Here is a 21,218-nt window from a genome sequence, read left to right as displayed (position 1 = left end):
ATCCACTGGTGGTGCAGCAAGAGTTTGTGGGTAAAGGTTATCCACTTTTCTCCTTATGTTCTTCTTCTCAGAAAAGGTCTCTTTACTTTCAAATTTCTAGAAGCATACTTCATTAGGCAGAACTTTTTTTTTTTTTTTTTTTTTTTAGGCAGAACTTTTTGAGGGCAGAGCAAAGTCTTGTTCTCTCTACTCTTTTTTTTTAAGATTTTATTTATTTATTCATGATAGTCACACAGAGAGAGACAGAGAGGCAGAGACACAGGCAGAGGGAGAAGCAGGCTCCATGCAGGGAGCCCGATGTGGGATTTGATCCCGGGTCTCCAGGATCGCGCCCCAGGCCAAAGGCAGGCGCCAAACCGCTGTGCCACCCAGGGATCCCTGTTCTCTCTACTCTTAGGATCCAAGACAGTATCTAGCATATCATATCATTGAACAATTTTTGAATTTATAAATTGAATTGAATTGAATTGGAGACACAACTCATGGACACCCGAGTTAACAAAATAAATAAGTACAAAGAATACTAGTCAGAAGGATCAGTTTAATGTAAGTTTAATATTAGCATAACCACAATCTTGAGCAGGTTATTTAACCTTTTGATTTTGTGTTATCACATTTATAATAGAAGGACAACTACTCTCTCATAGGATGGTTGCAAAGATCAAATGAAAAAGCAAGGAAAACAATCTAGCATAGTGGTTGGAATATTCATAGGTTGGAATATTCACTGTGCCTTCAGTCATGGTCCCTCTGCCAGTTAAACTTTTGCTACTTTCAAGGATCTCAATGCTGTTTAAAGAATCTATAAAGTCCAAAGGAGAAAAAGGAAGAGAGCTGTGTATAGCAACTGACTTGAAAGAATTCACCTTGGGCAGGCTTATCTTCTCTGCCAATTGGTTTGTTTTCCTCCATTGCTGGTGACTTCAATCCACCACCAGAGCTACTCTCACTCAGCTCCCCCAGGCATCCTGTCTCTTTCCTTTCTCTCCTACCGATAAGCCAAATTTTGATAGTCCACTTCTTAATATCTATCTTAAATTGGTGTCCTGTCTGGTCTCTCTGGCTTGACTTTATCCCAAATGTCACTCTCTCTCTCCTGGTCAATCGCAGCAAGACTCCTGGACTTCCACCTTCCAGCTGGGCTTTCAAAGTCAAAGAGAATAAAGCAAATCCCACCCCAGCTTTCTCTTTTTCAAATAATACTAGTGTAGGAAATCCAGATCTACTGGATTTTCTGGGGTAATAGCAATTCCCAAAGTTATCCCCGTATATCCATAGAATATTCTGGGAGGAAAATTTTTATTTTCCAATTTCATTTTGTCATAGGATAAAAGCTTTTGCTGGGCCATGTGCCCCACTTTTTAAAGCAGAACACATAGTCACCATACCCTTGAGTTACCCGTAATCAAGAAAAGGGAGTCTCTCGCTCCTCCTCTCTCTCCCAATTCAAAATGAGTTACCCCCATCTCAGATCTTACACTTCAGGCTAATACTTACAGCAGTATAGCTGAGGAGCACTGTATTTTAAGTAGGCTTATGTGGACCAGCCTTAAAACTAAATAACGATTTATAACATTGATTCTTTGGGAAAGGGCATTTTAGGTCCCATATGACCATCCAACAAATGAATTTTTGTAACCCAAACCCATCTGTAAGTTGGAGGCTGCCTTTATTAGGAAGAAAGCAGTAGACCAAGAATTCATATCCCTCACATTAGCATTGCTGGAGAGGACAGAATTATGTGTTAATTGTTTAATTGATGAGCATACAAGGAACATTTTATTTAAAGCAACACTTTTGAATCATTTCCTTTGACTCTGTTTCAGCTGCATGATAAAATTCTAGCCATCTTTTTTCTACATTTTCCTTTCCTTTCCTTCACCAACACTCAGTAAGATTTCATTCTAGGCCTGAGCATATTATTTGCTTTTCAGTAGGCTCTGGTGGTAATAAAGCATTACTCATTTTTCTGCTTTATTTCCTTGAGACACAGAGCAAACATGCAGTAAGTGATAGCTCTGTTCAAATGCTACTGTATAAAACAAGTGAGCAGGACTCATGGCCCCTATCTCATCATGGAAGAATGGAATGATTTCGAGAACAGCACAAGACAATAAATTAAGTGAAGGAATTTGTATCTCCTGAAAATTTTCACCATAATTCCTCCAAAATATTTTAGAACAATTCATTCTGTTTTATGGCGACACCCTCAAGCTAGGCACTCTTTCTCATCGATTTTAATGAGAAAGGGAAGTTACTGTCGTACATGATTATGTACTGAGATTATCAAATTATATAAGATGTCTTTTGTTCTATTGTTTGGTTTTCCTCTTTATTTTAAGATTACGTTAACAAATCAGATTTTGCTGAGAAATTACTTGCAGTTTTCACCAAATGCTTCCCACGAGGAAAATGGTGATTTTCTTCCCGACTGCAAACCAAGAATATTGTGATTTTCTCTAGATGAGTGAAACTAGAGAATTCTTTCTCTGAGAGCATAAAGCAAACTGATTAAGTCAAAGAGGTGTTATAACCCCTATGGGAAAGCCACATTCTTTACTTTTGAAGTATTTCCACAAAAGCCTACATCTCACCAGTAGTCAGACCATGATCCATTCTATCTTACATACTTGCAAGTCCTCAGCAGGTCACCATAATTTATACTTACTAACCATATAAGGAAGTATAAGACTCCTAATCACTATGAATAATCTTCAATCTTCTCCATTTTTAAAAAATAATACAGAGCATGTTAATAAAAGAGTGTAACGTTATCGCTAAATTAACTAAAAACATTTGCATACATGTCATCTTTCAATGTTATAACAACGCCCCTAGAAACAGTCCATTTTAAAGGATTTAAGAGTTTAACTTATGGTACCTATTCTTCTATGCTATTTTTCTTTTAAAGATTTTATTTATTTATTCATGGGAGACACACAGAGAAAGGCAGAGACATAGACAGAGGGAGAAGCAGCCTCCCTGTGGGGAGTTCGATACAGGACTGAATCTGAGGACCCTGGAGATCACAACCTGAAGACAGAAGCTCAACCACTGAGCCACCCAGGTGCCCCTCCCCTTCTTTTTTCTTTTTTTAAGATTTTTATCTCCTACTTTAATAAACATTCTTGGTATTGAAAATGAATGAAACATATCACACATTTAATTCATAAGATTAATTTAAAGTTCCGGAAGAATCAATGAAACAGAGTCAAGATGAGCTCCGGTTTGGACCGCCTGCATTCAAGTCTTAGCTCTCCCATAGGTGGGCTATTGGACAATGAAAAAGATATGGGACTTCCCTCCACCTTTCTGCTTTTTAATCTCTAAAATGAGAATAAAAGCTGCCCCAGCACTATGTAGTTGTTGAAATGATGCATATTCTTAGAAGAACCCAGTACCTCGCGTGTGTGAATGTGCACTGATATCTCAAATTAGTAATGTGTATTTGGGGGTGTTTTGGCATTATATTTGATAGTTTTTCCTAAAATAAAACAGAATGTAAAATATTAGCATATATTTGTGGTTAAAGAAGCTATAATTTTAGCTCTTGACTCTTGAGCATGATGACAGAAAATTCTGCATTCTGCTTTTCACTCTTAACAACTCAATTTTTAATAGATGGTTGATACCTAAAATATGTAAGCTTTTCTAATCTGAGGCTAATCTTCGCTAACTATATCCATAATGTGGTTTCGCTATTCAGAAGCAAATAAGTACAGGAATGTATGCCAGAGGACAAACACAGAGGAAGAAAAAAAATTCTTGCACAGTATGTTTCACCTGGTTTGGCAAACTTAAACTGTTTGATAATGTTTACCCAGTGAAATTAGTTTGAATCCTTGAGTCGTGTCCTAAATATGACACAATTAAGTTTCGAGAAAATTGTGCCAATACACAGTTTCCCAAACTCGTGATTTTCATATGTTCTTTATAGGAACACATAGTCCAGCAGTCACTACTGAGCTTAGCTGTCCTCAAACTAATTCAGGGATGCAGAGTCTCACATTTCTGAGTTTAGCAATCTGGAGACATATGGGGAACGTGTGAGCTGGTCAGCAATCAGTAGTGCTTGATTCAGTTGCAGAATATCAATTAAGGGAGAGAATAGGCTAATGTTCTTTCCACTAGAGAAATGACTAGAATATTATGTCTCCCTTAGCCTACCCAGTGACAGCTGACTTGTGGCCGTAAACTTTGGTACATGGACCTATTAGTTCACCTACTTGGATAAGTTTTATTTTCATTAATGTACTCAAGCTGTGACTTTGTCATAATTTTCCCCATAGGTATTCATATTTGGAGTGCTCTAATATGCACACAGATATTGGCACACTCTGTAACGCAGTCTTGAAATCGCCATACACAATTTACTAAAAGCAGTGTGGCTGTTCCCTAAAGATGATCCTACTGTTGTTAAGTGACTGTGAGTGCTGAGCATTGCTTCATTCATGACAGGAAAAAATATCTACCCTCTCAAATGTCTGGATTTTGTGTAAAAAAAAAAATAGAATAAAATGGAAGAGAGAGAGAGAGACAGAGAGAAAGAGAGTGCGCACACGGAGAGCTTATCCCTGTTTACATTTTCATCCTGTGTCTACTGGATTGATCCCCTACTTCATGTCAGCTCACCAGGCTGACAGCAATTCTAGCAGAGAGACACAGGGTAAGAGGGACTTTGATTCATCCCCTCCCCCTAAGTCCCTGCCTGTCATTGTCTGCTCCTGAGTAAGCAAAGTGAATATGGTCAGAGAGGTCTGGGGCTGCTGGAGCTGTGTTTTCCAATCTCAGGGGCAGCCACCTTCTCATCAACGAATCCATGCAAGCATTCTATGCATTATGCCGCTTTTCACTCACAAGTTTTGTTCTTCACTAGAGAAGCACTTAGCCCAAATAAGACAATCCACCGTGGAATTGTGTGTGTGTGTGCGTGTGTGCGTGTGCATGTGTGTGTGTATGAGTGCAGATTGCATGATAGGTTGAACATTTAGAGGTTTTTTTTTTAAGCCTTCGTCCTTATTTTTTAAATGTTAATTTCCCCCTCCCCCTCAGTACTTCCAAAAACTGTTCTGTGATGTGATCACAAATACTCATGTGCATAAATTCCCATTATCATAATAGGAGCACTGCAGTGAGGCTTCTTCTGAAAATAAATTACTCCGTAGAATATATTAGGAGGACTAAACCCAAACAAGCTAAATTGTGTGCTCTCCCATCCCGTAAGTTAAGCATTTGAAGATACAAAACCAATTGCATTTTTCATTTCACATATATTTTGTTTTCTTGTTTTATTTGCATCTTATCTGGTTCATCTATTCTCTCTCTCTTTTTTTTTAAGTTAGAAGACATTTCAATTATTAAATTTCTTATTTTCTTTCAGTTGTCTTAATCATTCTGTTAGCTGCCCTTCTCTTTTCAACACATTGTAGTCCATGTCAATATCCATGGCTGACTTCAAACACATGAATATGTATGTTCTCAAAGAGAGGAGAGGCGCCCACCAGGGTGTATTTATCATGGGCAGTGTAAAGGCAGAGAACAGGCTGAAAGTGTGAGTTCTGTGTCCTGATATTGTACAGCCTTGAGTTGGTCACCAACTTTGCTTTCTCTCTCCTCTTTTCTAAAACAGGTACAGATAGGCCAGCTCTCCTACCAATTTCCCAAGAGGATGTTAATGTCGATAGAGTAATCTATGGGCAAGAACTATAAGCGTTAGGAGAAAAAACATTATTAAATTGAAGATGATTCCAGTAAATGATACTCATTCTAGAATTTCTGGTAAATATTTGGTAGTAACTTTTGGATGTTTGTAGGTTTAGTTTAAAATTTCCAACTACTGGGGAAGTGATTGCAATTAACCTGTATTTAAAAGGGCTAGGATTTCAATGTCTGCATTACAGCAGGGTTTATCCTTAGGGATGAAGGTTACTGAGAATATTAAAATCACCTTAAAATGACCCAGAGGTGTCGATGCCTTTCTTGCTCCCAGTTGGTAACCACCACTGTCATTGATTCAAGGGTAGACAGTCAGCTAATTAAGAATTATCTTTGATATCATCTGGATTGATTAAAAAATGTATAAAATTTTACTTGATGTATTTTAAAAACTGAGCTTTAAGGGGTTTTCTTTTGAATTCAATATGAGCTTGAGTTGTGAGTCAAATGGATACATTAAAATATCTTTAAGTTAAAGTTGAAACTTGTTTAAGATTATGCTTGGCATGAAAGGCAAAAACCAGCCTACCTCCTTTGTGAATATATCAGACAAACGCTTTTCATGATTCTGTGCATTTTCTCTTCTCTGAGGCCACTCTACTCAGTTTTCTCCTGATGTATAAGAATGAAACCCACACATGTAAGAGTTGATATTTGACCAAGTAAAGAGGTTTATAAGAGTTTTATTCTTTTTTCAGATGCACACGTTCCTTTCTTTATGTGTTTTTTTTTTTTTCCACTTTCGTCTATCAGGAATGGTAAATTTTTACAACAATTTATGTTGCTGATGCCATTTTCATGTCTTGGCTAGCTGGGAAGTGACTGTATACTGGACTTTTCAATGACACGCAGAAAAAAAGCAAACTCCCTCAAGCTAAGCAGAAAGGATTTAAAACTCAGTGTGCATCCCTGTTAGGGGCAAGAGAGCCTATTGCAGAAACAAAGAGTGAAGAGAAAATTCTATCCTTGGAAGCTTCACAACAACAGAACCACAGCTTTTTATGTAATAGCTCAAACGTTCCCACTACAGCCATTAACAATGTAATGAAACAAATCACTTGCTATCTGTCACAATTATGATCGATGGAATCCAACTGGTCTAACTTGGAAGAAAAAAATCACATCTCAGAGTGGATCCATTTTAGAAAATAGCAAAGTTTGGGAGGGAGGGATGACACTTATTTCCCATAAACAATATAGGCAGGCAGGCATTTGATCTATCTAAACCAATAGATTACTGCCTTGATACATCTTTCCCCTGCAATTTTCTCTTTTATTTTATTAGGCCTCATAGTGGATTTCTGGCTGCCCATGTGAATGAAAGAACAAATTTAGGACCACACAGAAAGTAATATTGAGGTATATAGCCAAACAGTGTTAACATCCCTCTGTATTCACTCTGCAGGTAACTACTCTTGCTTTCTTTGGTTTTCATTTTTCTGATTGTTTCTTTACCCCTGCCATCTTCAGAAATCTCTAGAAATATTAACAGGAGGTAAGACTTACTATAGTATTTAAGAAATAATAACAAAGACCTACATGGAGGGTATATAATGCACTATGTTAATGCAAGATACATGGCCAGTGGTTTCATCATACACTTGAGAAGTCAATTTTGTTTTAAAAGTTGTTTATGAATTTAAACATCTTCTCCTCTTGAAATGGGACGTAGATGTAGAAGATGCTGAATTGAAATTGATTCGCAGGACAAAATATAATAATAATCATGGTTATCAGTTACTAAATACCTGTTTTATGCCAGATAATCACACATTCTGATCCGAATCCATACTGCACTTCTATGATCTTAGTAGCTCATTTTCTAACCTCCTTTTATATATGAGGAAGAGGAATTTTACAAAGGCTAAGAGACTTTCTCAAGAGCAACAAGCTCATAAATTGCCAGAACTGGAATTAGAATACAGAAATATCTTCCTCAGAGCTGATATTGTGCCCATTAAAGAAAGTTCCTCAAGTTTGAGAATTCTTTCATATTCAAAAGTATACAAACACATTAGTTAGCCACACAACATTAGTTGTAGTCAGCAGTACTTATTCACACTACAAAGCTTAAAATGAAACACTGTCACTGGATAGAGCAATGGGCACCAATGTATTCAACAACACAGATCATAATGGGGACTGAAATCCCATGGACAGTACCTAGTTATAAGGAATCAAGCAGATAACACAAAATTATATTATCACTGAGATGAAGAAATGGAAACATAACTACACACACACACACACACACACACACACACAGTAGTAAAGTACAGCCCCTGAGAATATATTCTACATTTCCTAGCTGGAGAAACTGTGCCCTCCATCATACTGAACACAAAGGATGCTTAAGGCTGAGTGCTATGGAAGCATTTGGGGAAGTAGGAGGTGAAAGTGTGCTGATTATCTTAAACAGAGGCATGCTGTTTTCCTAAGAGGCATGTATTATGTAAAAACATTTCATCATTGACTCCTGAGTTAAATAGCTGCCACCCCAACCTTGGAGAAAGTGGATGTCTATCCAAAGGGAGCTGAGTGACCACAAGAATCCAAGCCTGAACTTATCTTTTCCTCTGTTTATCTCTCTTTTAGAGAAAGGCAAGAATTTTAGAAGATGGCTTGACTGTGCAGAAAGAATAAGAAAGAACAGAAAAGAAATGCTTGAGATGCAAATGAATTTAAATTTCATTCATGGGCAATGAAAAACTAATGGATGCATGAGGGAGGAGAGGGACGTGTGTCTCACAGAGTTGGGCCAAAGAGATTATTTTGAAGTAACACATTGGCCTGATTGGGAAAGTGAGATGAAGCAAGGAATGGAGAGCTCTTAGAGGACAGGAAATATGGCTTTCCTATGTTCTCTAAAAAGGTGAGCACCTTGCCCTCTGTGGCTCCTAATAAATATTAATAAAGGAAGATAAAGAAAGTGGTTTCAAGGACCCAAATTAAGAAGTGACTAAACTCTGAATAATAATCCGGTGCTAGAAATGGCTGATACTTAGCACATTTTGGGTACTCCAAAAATAATGATTAAATAATAACCAGAAGGGTAGAGTTAATTATCTTCCTCTCAGGAGAAATGATGTTTTAGAAGAGCTTAAGAAAGTTTTGTACTGGAAAAGAAAGAACTTAAAAGAATGATGACTATTCCCAGGAAGTCAGGAGATTATTAGTGCAGTAAAAGCTAAGAGTGGACACAAAAATTGAAATGAAGTTCTGTATTCCAAACTGTGAATAAGGTTCTATATCCCCACTTCCCACCCTCCTCCACCAAAAAAAAAAAAAAAAAAAAGAAGAAAGAAAGAAAGAAAGAAAGAAAGAAAGAAAGAAAGAAAGAAAGTCCATTCCATTGAGTAAGCACCTAAGTGAGAAAAAAGAGAACTATTTCCCCTTCAAGGACAAAACTGCAGAATAAAGGGCTCTGTGATGCTAAATTTTATGTTAACTTGACTAGGCTAAGGGATGCCAAGATAGCTGGTAAAACATTATTTCTAGGTTTGTCTGTGAGGGTGTTTTCAGATGACATTAGCATTTGAAGCAGTAGATTAAGTAAAAAAGACCTCCCTCTCCAATGTGGGAGAGCATCATCAATTCCCTGAGGACCCAAATAGAACAAAAATGCAGAAGAAGGGCAAATTTGCTCTTTGCTTGAGCTGGAACATTCATTCTCCTGCCCTTGGACACTGATGCTTCATTGCTGGACTTTACACTGGATCCAGGATTTACAGTATCAGCTCCCTTAGTTCTTAGGCTTCTGGACTTGGACTGGACTATACACCAGCATTCCTGGGCTTCCGCCCTGCACAGCAGATTGTGGGACTTTTTGGCCTCCATAATCTCATGAGACAGTTCCTATAATAAATCTCCTCATATATCTACATATATTCTATTGGTTCTGTTCCTTTGGAGAACTCTGACTAATACAGACTCCAACCCAGCTTCTGTCCATTTCATCATTCTCTTACTGTTTTCCAGCACATTTTGTTTTCAAATTCAAGTCTAACTATAAAGAGTAGAACGGATTTACCAAGTTGAAGACAGAAATGACAGATTGTACAGCAACTTGAAAATGAAAGAGATAAACAGACATCAGAAAGAAACAAACAAAAACATGTTTTCCATAGTACACAAGAGGACTAAATAGTTGCAGAGCTCATTCTGAAAATGGAATGTGGAAGTCAGGCCAATTATTTAAATTACTAATTCTCCAATAACTCGTTTCAGGTGGATACATAGAGGCTAAGAAAACAAAACACAATAGTACAGTGGTTCACAGTCATGCTAGATCGCCAGCGTGTTTCAAATTTTTTGAGCTCCCCAAATTGAGTTGACAACTGCCCATTTTGTGCTTGAATCCATATTTGTAGTCTACTTTTATCATAACACGTTTTTCACATTGATTTGTTTATATTTTGGTTATGCCTCTTATACTATGAGGTTTTTGAGGGCACTAACCATATCTTGCTCATGTTTAGCCTATTCTGGGAAATAGTTGGCTCAATAATTGTTTGTAGAAATTAATTGAATCAAATTAAAATGATAGCACAGGTTTAAAATATTAACTAATCCCAATTGGTTGCTCCACATTACCCACAGGACTTAATTATGATTCTTATATAGACTTGCTACTCAGAATGATCCACAGAACCCACAACAAAGGCATCACCTAGGAGCTTGTTAGAAATAGAAACTCAATTCTCAGGCCCCACTCCAGACCCACTGAATCAGAATCTGCATTTTAACAAGATCCCCAGGTGACTGATCTGCACTTTTGAAGTTTGAGAAGCATAAATCTATCTACCTTAAGTTAGTTTTCACATATGCACTTTTCAATAAGCATTTATTGTGTATCTACTATGTGCAAAGCATGGTTCAAAGCACAGTGGATAAAGAGAAAGACAAGATTTGCAGCTTTTATATAGCTTGCATTTCTAGCAGGAAGGACAAATCATAAAAATTCCCTTATAATGAATTATTTAATTAGAATAGAATGGTTGCTCTGTTGGAGAGGTATAGAGCTATGAAGAGATAGATCTAGCCTGGAGAATAAGGGAAGGTTTTTGAGAAGCTGATGTTTAAACTAAGATCAGAAGAATAAGAAAGAGTTAACTAGAGAAAAGCCTGATGGAATGGAGGAAGGGCCTTTAGGAAAGAGGAGAGCATATGTGAAGACTCTGGGACAGAAATAAGTGTAGCATTTTGGAGAAACAAAACAGCTAATGTGACTGTCGTTCAGAGAGTGAGGCAGGCAGTGAAAAGAGGTGAGATATATCTGAGGCACAGAATTCAAGACCTTGAAGATGATGTTGAAGATTTTGACTTTGATCCTAAGAGCATTGAAAAGCTATTAAAAAGTGTTAAACAGGGTAATAATATGATAAAAAAATATATATTCTAAAAAGGTTCTTGGCCACATTATGAAAAATAGAAAAAAAAACTCAAGGATAAATGCAAGGAGACTGTTCTGGTTATCTATTGCTCACTAACAAACTGCCTCCAGAACTTCATGATTTAATATAACTATTTTGTTTTGCACACATTTTGGAGTTAGAAATTTGGGAAGGATTCAGTTGGATAGCTCTTTTCTGATTCATGTGGTATCAGTTGAGGTAGTTGGGGTTAGAAGATCTTTCAAGAGGAAATGTCTCCTGCCTTGGTTCTCATTCTCCCTCTCGCTCTCCCTCTCTCTGTCCCTCCTTCCCTCCCTCCCTCCTTATCATTCTCTCTCTTCTTCTCTCCAAGACATCCTATCCTTCAGTGCCTCTGCATAGTTTGGGTTGCTAATAGCATGGTAGTCCCAAGGTTTCAAGAGTGAATGTTACAAAAAACAAGAAGTAAGAGCTGCTAGATTTTTAAGGCTTGAGTCTGGAAATTGGCATAGCATGATTAAAGCAGTCAAGAAGCCAGCCCAGATTCATGGGGAGGATATTTAGACTACCTTCCCCTTGCCCCTAACAGATGCACACATGGAGTGAAAAAGCAAAGAATTGAAGCCATCTCTAATCTACTGTAGAAGTAATATTTTTTTTCTGAAAATAATATAGTTTTTGTCATCCTAACATCAAAACCTATTTTCTAATCTGGAAGAAAGCCTCGTGTGAATCTATAGTCAAAATGAGTCAGATATGTCCATCTCCTGATAGCTGGGACATGGTCATTTTTCATGGGTTTGGCCAATCAAATGGTCCCAAACAGAACTATGACCCTGAGGAAAGTGACCTTGGCTGTGTTATCTGTAGCTTTTCTTCCTGGAAGTTTCTGTTGATATCCCCAAACCACCTTTCCAGCATTCAGCTATCAGTTACCTACCCAATACCCTTAGATTATTTTTCTAAGTTAGTCACCTAGAGTTGGTTTCTCCTGCCTAAAACACAGAATCCTGATCACTCGAGTAGTTCAAGCAAGAGTTAATGGTAATCTTCACTCAGTGGCAGCAGTTGAACAGAATCAAATGATGTTAGGTAGATCAAATATATAATGTTGGATGAAATATGAGGATGAGAGAAAAGCTTGCCAACTATATGGATGACACTGAGATATGGACTTTAGAAGAGAATGACATTGTAGGGGTTCTCCCATATTTTAAGTTTGATCTTGAAATACCTGTGAGATCTTGTGTGGGTAGTTCTAAATGTCATTTATAGTTTATATATGAGGTCTCGATAGAAACAGAAATATGGAAATAATTAGCTTATAGATGTAAAACAATGCCATGTGTATGGATGAGTGACCCCAGAATAAAAAGAAACAATTTCTTTCTCTGCATCTATTCCCTGGTTAGTAGACTTTTATTTGAACAGAAGACGTTCCTCTACAACCTTGTCATTTAGGTTTCTCTCCAGAAAGAGTCTGCATTTGTTGCTTTGTTGGAGTGAGTACTTTAGGAGAGATACAATTATCAGACTCAAAGAGGCTCTTTTCAGAGATTTCTAAAACCTATCATTCTTGAGGTAGCAAGAGACATACAGAGCTTAGTGTAGAAGTAAGCTGAGTTCTCACTCCTCAACTTTTGGCCCCCTAGGTTCCAAAGAACATTATGAGCAGAATCCAACAAATATTCTCATGAAAACTCCTCTTAAAATTTTTGAAATTCCTAATTAAGAGTACCATAAGTGCAAAATGGCAAACCATCTTCTAATAATTCATGACAAATCTTGAGTTTTTAGAGTAGAGAATTTATTGTCTGTGAAAGAAAAGTTGCATATAAATAAATTAGGTATGCCTTGTTACATTTAGAAGACATTAATAGAAAGTCTGCCTAATTCCATAGAAGGGGCACCAAACATTCAAGGCAGGGAGTTGAGTCTTGCACAGTAAGTACTTGATATTTTTGCCCCAAGAGAGGAGGCTCTGGGGACTAATTCATAATAACCAAATTCGGGCAAGATAGATAAATCAGAATCCTAATTTATAGATTGGTACTGAGGTATAAATGGAAATGTTGGTTGGTATACAATCCTCTCTCTTATAGAAATACGTCTTTGGGAAACAAAATCACTAGCCAAAATTTGCTTGGTGAGTACAGGGAATACTTTCCAAAATTTGTTTGGTGGAACACAAGTTTTTTTTTTTTTTTTTTTAAGATTTTATTTAATTATTCATGAGAGACAGAGAGAGAGAGAGAGGCAGAGATGTAGGCAGAGGGAGAAGCAGGCTCCATGCAGGGATCCTGATGTGGGACTTGATCCTGGGACTCCAGGATCATGGCCTGAGCTGAAGGCAGATGCTTAACAACTGAGCCACCTAAGTATCCCAAGTTTTTTTTTTTTTTAAAGATTATATTTATTTTCTCATGAGACACACACACACAGAGAGGCAGAGATATAGGCAGAGGGAGAAGCAGGCTTTCTCTAGGGGCCTGATGCGGGACTCAAGTCCAGGACCCCAGGATCACAACCTGAACTGAAGGCAGATACCCAAACACAACGCCACCCTGGCACCCCTGGAACACAAGTTTTAAGTCCAGTCAGTGAGTGTTAATTTCCCCTCTTCCCCGTTAAAGGGGTTTGGTGACCACGAAAATTTGTCTCTCACATTTTCTGTATGTCAGAAATTTAGAAGTGGTTTAGTTGGGCAAAACTTGGGATCTCTCATGCAGTTCCTGTGATATGATCTCTGAAATCAGAAGAGTGGATAGCTTGAACAGCTATGTGCTGGCCAGGCATCTCTCTCTTAATAACATCTCTTAATATAGCCTAATGTTTTCTATGTGATCTTTTTATATAGATTGATTTGAGCTGGTTCATAGTATGCTAGCCTCATGGCATTTGGACTTCATACATTGAAACTCGAAGTTTTAGCAGGAGTATTTCACCAAATGAAGTGGAAATTGCATCACCTTTTCTGACCTGGCCTTGGAAGTCATGCAGCATCACATCTGTTGCCTTTTGTTGGTTACAAGCAAGTCATAAGCTTGCCCAGATTTAAGGGGAAGAAACAAATATCTGACTTCACAATGGAAGGGGTGTCAAGGTCACATTTCAGAATAGCACTTAGAATACAAGATAATGTTGCGGTCATCTTTAGAAAATCTAAAGTGTCATACTAGGTGTGTAACATGGTCATGTAACTCAAGATCTCAAAGGCTTGGACACCTTACCCTGGAAGAAAAGGAATGGAAAGAAATGAAGAGAAGAAAACGTCCTGATTTTGGCATCTACAAATCCATATTAACAAAAGATAACTATTAAATACACGTATCAACCAACATTGGTGTAATTATTCTTTCTTTCCCTCCAATCTTTATTTCACCTATTTCTATATTATTAACCATTTTGAACATCTGTTTCTCATCTCTCATGATTTAAGGTCCATCTGTGTGCCAGCAACTCTCAATTAATATCTCAAACCGAGACCTCTCACCCAAACTCGGGACCCACAGATTGAACTGTGCAAAACTTTGCCTATGCAAAACTAATGTAAAACTAAGCTTTTTTTTTTTTTAAGATTTTATTAATTCATGGGAGAAAGGCAGAGACATAGGTAGACAGAGAAGCAGGTTCCTTGTGGGAGCCTGATGTGGGACTTGACCCCAGGACCACATCCTGAGCCAAAAGCAGATGTTCAACCACTGAGCCACCCAGGTGCCCTAGAGTTCTTCACTCTGACCAAGAAAGAATTAGTTTTTAACCTGTGGTTCTGTATGGATCCAACTCTCCATCAGCTGTCATTTTATTTTTGATGATTGCTGAGGTCCCCCAAGCAGAAGTAACTCTTTGCTGATGGTAGGAGGAGTAGCTGAATTACCTCCTGTAAAGGATAATGATCTTCCTATAACAAAGACACACGGGCCTTGGTTCAAAACTGCTTCTTCTCTTGAAATGCAAAATATACTTGCCTTAGGCTTGCTTGCCCCTTGGCCAGTCATTCTCTAAGTGTGATCCCTGGACCAACAATGTCAGTATCACCTAAGAACAAGTAATGTGTATTCTTGGGATCACCTAGTTCTATTGAATCAGAAATTCAGGGGGTGGGACCCAGAAATCATGTTTTAACAAGCTCTCCGCATGAGTCTGCTGCATATTCAAATTTAACAACCACTGGCTTAGGCCAGATGTTTCTGAGATCTGAGCTGTTAGCTTAGCTCCTTCTCACTCACCACCTCATATTTCTTTCTCATTCCCATTTTATTATGGCCCACCTAATCCTCATAAGTTATAAAAACCTCTTCTAATTGTCAGTAGGCAGAGCAGAATCCCATTTTATATGCTTCTCATGTTGCACCGGGGGAAAAAAATAAAAGCTTTTTCTTGTTCACCTGGTTTCTGGTAGGACCCTTGACATCTCAAATTTGTTATATTCTCAGACTTCTCAGCTGGTAACAACTCCATCGTTTTAGCATTCTTGATGTTTATTTCTCATACATCCCAAATCAAATCCACCAGGGAATTCTGTTTGTTTTACCTTTAAAATAGATCTTGACTCCAGCCACATCTCACCACCTCCACCCCCATCACCTAGTCCAGCTGCTGCACTCTCCACCTAGATAACTGCCTATGGGTCTCCCTGTGTCTGTTCCTGTCCCCTTAGACTACTCTCAATATAGGAACCAGGTTGTCCTTTTACACCGTAAGCTGAATCATGTCATACCCCTACTCACAACCCTGTTAATACAGCCAATTTTTCTTAGAGTAAAAGTAGGTCTTCACTATAGCCTACAAGGTGACATGTGGCCCACCTCTACCTTTTATCTCTGATGTCTCTTCATCTTGTCTACACACACTGGTCTCTTCCTGTTCCTGCCTGCTTGCCTTAGGGGAGAGTGGAAACAGCCTTTGGATACCTGATGCAGAGAACAAGGAGGCACTGCAGGAGACCAGAAGAGCACCTTCAACTCTAATGGAAGAGAGCACTGGGGATCCCTGAATGCCTCAGCAGTTTAGCACCTGCCTTGAGCCCAGGGCGTGATCCTGGAGTCCTGGGATCGAGTCCCACGTCGGGCTCCCTGCATGGAGCCTGCTTCTCCCTCTGTCTGTGTCTGTCTCTCTCTGTCTCTCTCTCTCTCTGTGTCTTTCATGAATAAATAAATAAAATCTTAAAAAAAAAAAAAAAAGGAAGAGAGCACTGAACTACTGGCTACTGCAAAAACTCAGAGATAAGTGTAAAGCAGATCATGTTATAAGTCATTTTCCAAAGAGCTACCTTAGTTGGGGTGGGAAATAAAATAATATTTTTGTGTGTCCACTGCCTGTGGGTTTGTTTCCATTTTGTTATTGTTTAAACACATCAGGCTTGTGTAAACAACAAAGATGTTTTTGAGACCTCTGTCTAGTGAGAATTGCAAGTACCCATTTGATGGTCAATTATAAGTCACCTACAACCAGATGAGTGAGAGTTTATTATATCCAAGGAAATCTCATGTGTAGTTGGAATCTGTGTTCTGAGGGTGTTAGAGAATCCTCATTCTCTAAATTTGGAATGGGATGAGTTGAGATGAAGATTAGGGCACTAATCTGCCCTTAGTGGCTTGCTAGTTGAAAGAGTAGAAGTAAATACAAGCTTTGATCAGTGCCAAGGTTGAAGAACAGAACTACAGCCCCCTCACACACTTTGATTTGGAAATTCACCTTTCACAATGGGGTTCAAAGCCTGGATCTTTACTCTTGGAATCTGTTTCTGGCTGTGAGCATAAGTACTCCCAAGCACTTGATTTCCAAAAGAATTTCCTTGGGCTTTCCTTTTTTCTTTTTTCTTTCTTTTTTCTTTTTTCTTCTTTCCTTCCTTCCTTCCTTCCTTCCTTCCTTCCTTCCTTCCTTCCTTCCTTCCTTCCTCCCTCCCTCCCTCCCTCCCTCCCTCCCTCCCTCCCTTCCTTCCTTCCTTCCTTCCTTCCTTCCTTCCTCCTTCCCTGCCTCCCTCCCTTCCTTCCTAAAAAATTTATTTTCAAGTAATCTCTATACTAAACATGGGGCTCAAACTAGATGGTAGTGAGTGTCTCTGTTTCTCACCGTCTTCACCCCTTTCACCCAAAGTCAAAATTGCAAATGACATTCAGTTCAGTTCTACTTTCCAAGAGTCAAAACCTCCATTCTGTTGGTACAGCCTACCCTCTTCCCTTTCCACCTGTGTGATATATTTACTAAATGAGAGAATGAAATGTGTACATTTTTAAAACCTTATTTTACACCCTCAGGCCTAAGATTCTGTGAAACTTGCCTTGTCAAAAGCCACAGCTGCAGAAGTTGATTCCCTATGGCTTATACCTCTAGGATCATGTATAGTTTCTGACCAGGGACTCCAAATAGTTTAATAATGTGCAGCAAAGTTTCATGGGAACATACTGGGTGCTAGGTGTAGCGTTCGTTATAATTGCTAAAAATACAAAAGCTCATTGTGTAGTGAGGAAATCAAACACATAAACCACTGGTAACTAGAACTGTAGTAGAATATCAGAGACGCCTGGGAAATGGAGGTACCCGAGGAGCCCAGTTGGGGGAGTCAGGGATGGAGAACTAGAGCAGGATCCAGAACTAGATCCCACTGGAAAGGATCAAGAATAGGGCTGGTCAGGTTACTAAGGAAATATGTCATTTCATAGCAGATTTCCAACTGTGTTTCTGACTATGAGCCCTCACACCTTTTATTTCTCAAAAGGGCCTTCTTAAGACATAAGAAGATAATTAATTTTCTCAAAAAATAAAAACAGACAAATTTGAAAACTCTGTTTGAGCTGGAATCCTATGCTGTGTGGGTTTATTTGTTGTCCTTAACGAAAGAAGGTAGGTGGGATGCTGGCAAGCTCTTCCAGCCCACTGAGATTCGAATGTGGTTACCTTAGGATCTGAAAATTGTACTTTGAAACATGAATATACTTATCCTTTTTGTTAATAAGTGATGGTAAAAAGGGATATGTGAGATTTGTATCCTCCCCACCTGGCCCAGTGTTGGTACGTTTTCAGTACTCTGCCTTGTTATATAAGTGACGGTCCTGTCACACTTCGAGCATTTTTTATTTCCTGGTCGAGAGTGTTCATTAATTATGACTGCCTTCACGCACATGCACACACATGCGCGCTAAACCATTTCTAGAACAATTTGAATACTTGCTTTGCAATATATTTTTCCTGATTGTTTCTATCTCACATTTATCTTTCTCCTCTTAGAATTTGTTAGTGATTAAGTCATTATTAGTACACTGTCTCCCCCCAACTGTCAACCCACACAGTCAATTTAGAATTTTGTATATTAAGTTTTGTTCTCTAATTGTTTCATCTGTAAATTTCTTGTTCCTCTGATGAGATTAAGCTTCTTGAAGTCAGGAACCAACTCTCGTATATATTCTCATATTCCCAAAGTACCTTGATAAGGTGGCAGTGTAGGTTTTATTAGCTTTATACTGTCAACAAATAGAATTAACCTTTCATCCCATCAACAAATCTTTCAGCAATATTCCCTCTGCATGGGTACATTCCTCCATGCTCATCTGTACCTGCACACAAACATACACATACTCACACTCACATACGCACACCGACATACAAACCACTTTCATGCACCAATCAGGTCTTCAGCTCCTCCTTGCATAGCCTTAGCCCACAAGAAAGCCAAAACAGGCACTCACATCTTTCTCCACTAAAGTCACCTTTCATACTATTATAAAAATGCTTAACTGGCCTATAAAATCAAGTATCTTTAATGTATTTTGACAGCATGCTTGGTAAGGTTAATAGTCTCCTACTTTACTTACGGAACTTTGGAGTCAGAGAAGTTCAGAGATTTATCAGTACGTTGCAGGATAATCCATAAAGAATGGTAGAAAGAGCACACACCATTGTGCTACCTATTTAATATTGTATCTTTATTATCAAGTCTCATAATTTTTGAGCATCCTTATTCTTTTTAGTATTTTATAATTCAACATTTAACTATGAAATATAATTTTATACGAGGAAGACTACAAAAAACTTATCTTGGATACATTGTTATAATACATCTGACTACATTTTGAAAACTGTAAAGTAGTATACAAATGTACAGTATAATGTTTTCAAGAAACTTTGGCATCCCTATCCAAGTCTGCTTATGAGAATTGATCGAAACAGAACCCGTTAAATGTTATCCTTCATTTTCAATGATATATACATGAAGATATAATTGATAGGAACTATCTGTAAAGTTGTAGGTGATATGCTGACAATAAATCATAGGGTAAAACGTTCTGGGCTCCTACAGGAAGCTGAAATAGTGTTGCTATAAATTATGATGAATATATAATACATGAATTAATAACTATATACATTTATACAAAATAATCCTTTGATAAGAATTTTGATTTGGATTGTTTTTACTAATGAATTAAGAATATTTAAAAATCTAAATAGCTCTCCTCTTACCACCATTCAGTTCTAAATCAGTACAATGAAATGTAGTTTTCAACTAGTTAAAACACATGAATAAAATACCCTTTATTAAGAGATGCCCTGAATTGGTTCTGGTGATGAGTGCTATACCCCTAGAGTTTAATCCCTTAATTTGTATGTTATTGATTCTATTACCAGAATTCCCTCATTTTAGAGAGAGAAATCATCTGATGGTTTAAAGAGAGAATTAGCATGACAAAATCCAGAATACCATTTTACAACCCTATCATAATTGAAATAGCTTTAGGTCTGTTTTTCCTGGCCTAGAGCCATTAAGGTGGGAAGCAGAGACTCATCCTTGTCAGAGAAATCCTGCTCCTGTTTCCTTGTAGTTGTACAACCTCAGAGAAGGGTGAGAACATCCAACCAGGCAGTGTTATCAAAATGTCCAAGGAAATAGAACATTCTACAAAAGGTTTCATGGCACTGAAATTAATTTATCAACATTTGACTTATAGAGATGGACATACTTATTCCGTAAAGCACGTTCATTTCACTTTCTATGTCCATGCTGGTAACTGATTCAATCTTTGGAGTTGTCTAAGGTCACCACCACTGAATGTGAATGTGTAAACTGAATTTAAGTGGAGAATGAAGATTGTCCTCCTCATCCCCATCATTCCACCAAGTACCCATGTCATCTGTTACTTCATTCAACCCACATACCATAACACTTTTCCTCAGAATAGATAAAATGGTGGGAACCTAAACCTGAACAGTTGCTAACACTGCCCCAGCAACGTCTGAAGGATTTGTAAGCAGTCTCTAGTCCAGCAAAGAAACTTATCTAGATTACCCATGGTGTGAAATGGGAAGATGGTGAGTATTGCTTATTTGCTGTCTCTGAACAATCTGTTCTTTATTCTTCTAAAAATTAGGCTTGGAGGTCCAGGTGACATCACTTAGTTTTGTTCTTCTTCCTTCTTTTGCTAATCCTCCTCCTGCTTTCCAGTATCTCATTTTCATCCTTCTCCCACTCCCTGAGTTCAGGTCAATTGTCCCCTGCCTCTGTAGTTCTTAGGTTCCTTCCCACACTGTGGTCAAGATCAGCACAGTCCATTTACCCAGCCACTTCTTCCTGGCTCCCATTATTCAGGATGGAGTGGCTCTGTGATATGTGTGTGTGTGTGTATGTGTGTGTGTGTGCGTGTATCACTGGCTCGCAAGGTTACAGAGGCTGGGAAGTCCCACAGTCTGCCCTCTTGCCCTCTGTAAGCTGAAAAACTAGGAAAGACAGTGATATAATGCAGTCTGAGTCTAAAGGCCTGAGAACCGGGGGAGCCAATCACACAACTCCCAGTCTAGGGTCAAAGTCCTGATAATAAGGGGACAGCTGGTACACAGAGTGTGTATACACACACACACACACACACACGCGCGCGCACACAAATATTTCACAATATGTTACATAATTACCTGTACTTAGAAGGGTAAGTATGGGAAGAATCATAAAGTGGATCAAGCCACTGTCGTCTCCCAGAATGCCCCTGTGTATACTTGAGTAGGGAATGTGAAAAATGAGGAGAGAATTCTTCACAGAAAGGCTAGGATAGCCATAATGGCAAGCACAAAATGGCAGTAAAGCGTAGTTGGTCCATGCCTGTTTTCACCTCCAGGGTGCCTTAACACACAACACAGCTCCTG

This window comes from Canis lupus, chromosome 7, assembly GCF_048164855.1.
Source record: "Canis lupus baileyi chromosome 7, mCanLup2.hap1, whole genome shotgun sequence".
Taxonomy (NCBI): domain Eukaryota; kingdom Metazoa; phylum Chordata; class Mammalia; order Carnivora; family Canidae; genus Canis; species Canis lupus.
Note: the sequence above shows the minus strand (reverse complement) of the source record.